At 32.9% G+C, this 5,548-nt stretch overlaps 1 pseudogene; it reads left to right on the top strand.

Moving 5' to 3' along the window:
* Window positions 1-1,741: 1,741 nt before the first annotated feature.
* On the top strand, window positions 1,742-3,243 carry LOC106774680 (annotated as a pseudogene).
* Window positions 3,244-5,548: the final 2,305 nt, after the last annotated feature.

Raw genomic sequence — 5,548 nt, 5'->3', positions numbered from 1 at the left:
CTTTAAAATTATCATTATTTATATTTATCTTGATAAAGCTAAGATGGTTAATTTTGTTTGATCAGGAAGTATTAGAGTGTATTGTCGGTAAGACCCTTTTTATCAACAAAGCAAATTTATTCGAGCACAGTGGATAATATAGAAGATGGATCTATCACAATTAGGATCACTATGTGTAAGTAAATATTGATAAAAATTCTTGTCTTGCTTTCAACGGAGGTCTTCTCTAATATGTAGCCACTCATTAGGTCTGTTCTTAATGGTTACAATGTTTGCATATTTGCTTATGGTCAAACAGAAGAGTGATTAATATGGCTATAATAAAAATTTGTTAGCAAAATAGAAGTAGTTAATAAGAAATAGAAAATAAAAAAGTAATTTAAATTTAGATATGAATTTATAATTGAAATGAAGATTGTAGTAGAAAGAGAGAGATGAATGAAGAGTAAAAGGTGGGGGTAAAGGGAAAAAGAGGAAGAAGCTTTTGTTACTGAGTTCTAAGAGAGTGATTAAAGTGATGACAGTAAAGTAAAGAAAATGAAGGAAAACATAGAAAAGGAAAAGTTATGAAAGTGTATATATAAAAATCCTTCTATATTACATGCAAAACCAAATCATTGTTGCCACTCTCTTTGCTCAGTAATCCCTATAAAAACTCTTCCTTTATATTTTATACTCACTCTTTACCTATAAATAATATATACATAAATAACAAAAGTGCTGATAATTAATAAATAAAGTTCTCCAAAAAATATCAATACAAACAATGGAGGCTTCCAAAAATACATGCCTTAATGCTCGATTATCACTTTCCACTTTTCCTATTGTCTTTTCATATATAAAAAATAAAACAATCAAAAGGATCTATTCTGTTATGTTATATCCCTATGCTACAATTTTTATACAAAGTTCCAAAGTAACACTTTTTGCTTTTGAATATTGCATGAATAATCTGATATTGGGCTGTGAGTTATCAATTCAAGCACTCAAATTTTGTCCTTTCCTCTAATTACTTTTGTGTTTCTTATTCATCTGATTCAATTGTTCCACCACCATGACAGAGTGATGCATATAAAGCTATTGGTTGTTATAATCTCCTTTGCTCTGGCTTTATTCAAATTAACAGTGATATAGCTTTGGGAGCAAGCATTTCCCTTCTTTCCAAGTATAGCTCTTCCCAATATCATATCAGTATCCTAGTCTGGAAGGTACATTTTTATATCCTTTTTTATATATTATCTCTTGATATTGGACATTTTGTCATGAAAATATGGCCAGCACATAACAAACAATACCATTAGTATAAATTGGACATTCTTACCACTGTTTTGTGTAGACCACACTTGTTAATTATAAATTGAGTTAATCTCTGACACACATTTCATTATATCTGAATGCTACATTGTTTTAGGGGTCCTGAATTTAATAACATGGAAGAAAGTCATCTGATGTTGTCTATTATGGAAAACCAATTCTTTGGCTCANTATTTTTAATGAGGGAATATAGGAACTTGCAATTGCTTGAAGCATCTTTTGTCATATTTTGCAACTATGATGATTTTGCTTTAGATGATCAGTTATTTGTTCACTCTCAAGAACAAATTTACTTACCCTCGGTCCTTCTTCGGGTTTGTAATTTTCATGAGGTTCTTGCTCTCTCTTACTTGGATATGCAAGGGGTTCAACACTTCCTCTAAATACTTGGATATGGAATTATTCTTTCCTACATAAAGGGATATGAAGTGATACTGTTTGTGATTCAAAGGTATATGATATTAACAAAGTGATCACTGAACTTAAATTTGTGGAACATGCATTTGCTGATAGGAGATTATTCATATTGGATTACTATGACGCATTCATGGCGTATTTGACGAAGACAAATGAGCTTCCTTCTGCAAAGGCTTATGCCACCAGGACATTCTTGTTCTTGAAAGATGATGGGACATTGAAACCACTTGCTATTGAATTAAGCAAGCCATCTGATCATCCGAATGTCGAGACTACAGTGGTGCTGCCTGCAGACAAAGGTGTTGAAAGTACAATTTGGCAACTGGCCAAAGCTTATGNTACTGTAAATGACACCAACTATCATCAAGTCATTAGCCACTGGTATATACCAACATACATATGCAAGATCAACAATAAATAATCTATTTAATTTAAGGAGTACTTGNAGCTCGAACTCTTTTTATGCAAACATGTAGTATGAAATTTTATCTCGTAACTTTCCTGTTGCCTGTCACAGGTTACATACTCATGCAGTGATGGAGCCATTTGTCATAGCAACACACAGGAATCTCAGTGTACTTCACCGCATTTATAAACTCCTTCATCCTCACTTTCGTGACACATTAAATATTAATTCACTTGCCAGGAAATCCCTAATTAATGCGGGTAGCATTATAGAGCAATCTTTTTTTCCTGGACCGTATTCAATGGAGATGTCTTCTGCTGTATACAAGAATTGGGTTTTCTCTGACCAAGCTTTACCAAAGGATCTCATTAAAAGGTAAATTAACCATATTAAATTAGAAAGATCAATGTGTCCAATTATGGCCTTGTTATCAAAATAACTCTTTTTTTTCTTTTGATTGATTTAGAGGGTTGGCGGTTGAGGATATCACTGCCCCTCATGGCCAGACTTGCGATAGAGGATTATCCTTATGCTGTTGATGGACTAGAAATATGGAATGCTACTAAGAAGTGGGTACAAGATTATGTGTCTCTGTACTATTCAGAAGAGGGAGCAGTTCAAGGAGATACTGAATTGCAAGCATGGTGGAAGGAAGCTGTGGAGAAGGGTCATGGTGACTTAAAAGCAGATCTATGGCCTAAAATGCATACCTCTAATGATCTGGTGGAGATTTGCACTACCATTATATGGATTGCTTCAGCTCTTCATGCCTCTGTTAATTTTGGACAGTATCCTTATGGTGGTTATATCATGAACCGTCCTACACAAAGCCAAAGATGGATCCCAGAAGCAGGAACTGAAGAGTATGCAGGAGGTTTTGGTGATAGAGGAGTGCAAGGGGTTAAGTATGCTCGAGAACATAATGTTCCATTTTTGGACATTTGCTTGGATATGCAAATTGTTGTCATTGAGTAGAGATTTATTCTTGGGCAGATGATGTGAATCAACAGTGTATCATTGCTGAATCATTTAAATTTGCATAATATGAATGATGTATTAAATATTAGACTATTTGAAATGAAATTTATTTTGTTAATTTCATTAAATTTGTTTATTTGAGGTTATATTAATTATAAATTGATTGAATGAGAGGATAATAAATGTAATAATTAATTTTTATTTTATTTTTTTAAAAAATCATATATTATAACGTAAAAGAACTTTTACGTCGTAATACTTTCTATCCTATTATAACGTACTTGAGAAATTACATTATAATATGTTTGATATATTATAACGTACTTCAAAAACTACGTTATAATAGGTTCTACACGTAAATTTTTGCTACGTTATAAAATGTGCATACTTACTAAATCGCCCAGAACTATATCTCCAGAAACTACGTTATAAAAAGTCATTTTTGTACGTTATAAAAAGTCATTTTTCCATTAGTGAATATTATCAAGAACAGTTAACGAGAAAGAAAATATAAAGTTATTTATAGTCATCCCAAAAATAATCATAAATTTGAAACTTTATATACAAAGTAACCGAAACAAAACTATCTACAACATCTAGTCTATCACCGACTAAACATCTACAGCTCCTCCGTCCAATGCCTGCTCCAAAGAGATCGCATCTCCCTCTGCTCACACCCACAGGATGATCATGGTAAGGAAGGAAAACAAAGGAAAACATAAAACACAATCACAAGTAAAAGGGTAAGCTAGAATACAACAATTAATGATATATTAACACATGTTATCATTCACACAAGAACACCTAACACATCAAACCAAACAACCCTTTTATGCATGACAACCCTTTGACTTGACCATCTGGATTAGTATGAATATTGAGCTATGACAGTTCATGTACTATTTGTGATGAAACAGTTAGCCCACCCAAGCTAACAGACAATGTTAGTCTGTTATCACTCGCCTTAGGCCAAGGTAAAACCCCTAGACTAAGACCTCCTACTATTCTCATGACATGCATCACCCCTCTCTACTTGAGAATGGATGACCATTAGAATGTCAAGATGAACTCCAAGACTAATCTTCTAATATTTATACTTACAATACTTGAAAACCATTTGAAATCATACATATGTCTATACATTTTCAGATTGAATACCAACATATAAGATCACTTATCATACATCAAAGTACCATAAACAAACAAATAAGTTATCATAAATCACTTAAAAATTAAGCATGGAAGCACACAGGGTGGCTGATGTGTGAATAAAAATGTAATTGCATTCATATCTTAGTTTAGGCCATCTGCATACATAATTGCATTAATTGCATGATTTCATCATGCATTACCTTTGTTTCGGATCATACATTTGAGTTTTGTGTTTTTCTAGTAGATTGGTGTATCTAAGTGTTAAAATTACAACTTGGAAATAATTGATGTCCAAGATGCAGAGTTGAAACCAGAAGTTTCACAACCTAGTTGTGAATGCTTCCACAACCTGTGGATTTATCTCGAGAGAAACAAATTGAAAACTAGCAAGTTCCACTATTAAGTTGTGGCTTTTTCCACAACTTGGGAATTTACTTTAGGAAGTGCGAAATTGAAAACAGAAAAGTGCACAATCAGATTGTGGATTTTTCCATGAGTAGTGGAGTTTTCATATTAGATACTAACCTCTCATATCAATCCACTAACTGCATAACAAAGCCTAAATCCACTAAATAGCACATCTCAACACCTCAAATTACTCACATCACTTCTGTTTCAAGTTCTCACCGTGTAAAACCTCAAAATTGAACTAAAAACCCCTAAGAACTCACCCTCAGATGACCCTAACAATTTTACACCATATTTTTCTCATTTAAAAACTTAGACAAGTCCTAATAGGTCTAATAACATACCTCTAACTGCCCAAAATAGTGTACACTCAATACTTCAAAATCTCCTTACTTAAAACTCCCTTTTTACACCAAAAACACTTCAAAATTTCAACTATGAACCACCTCTTTGCTACATGACATATTTCACTCATAAAACACTTCTAGCAAGTCTCCAATTACCTCATGATAGCTCCTAAACAATTGTTTTCTCACCTCAACCTCTCTTTCTCAAACCTACCCATCAAAACCTCCCTTTTTAGCCTTAAAATTTCCTATTACTTCTACTAAATACAAAACAAAGACTTATGACAGTTTGACAACTCATTTTTCATCCAATTTAGTATCTCAAATTCATCACACTCATTACTTACATCAGAAATCGCATTTCACCTCATCATTCATCATTCATCATTCATCAGTTTTCACATCAATACATAATATATACAAACAACTCAACATACTAGATTTCTCAATTCAATGCAATTTCACAATTCAATCAATATTTCACCATACAAAATTGATTATAACTTGCCTAACAGCAAAATCAAAT

This window comes from Vigna radiata, chromosome 10, assembly GCF_000741045.1.
Source record: "Vigna radiata var. radiata cultivar VC1973A chromosome 10, Vradiata_ver6, whole genome shotgun sequence".
Taxonomy (NCBI): Eukaryota; Viridiplantae; Streptophyta; class Magnoliopsida; order Fabales; family Fabaceae; genus Vigna; species Vigna radiata.
The sequence above is the reverse complement of the archived record's forward strand: the minus strand, read 5'-3'. Positions and strand labels throughout refer to the sequence as shown.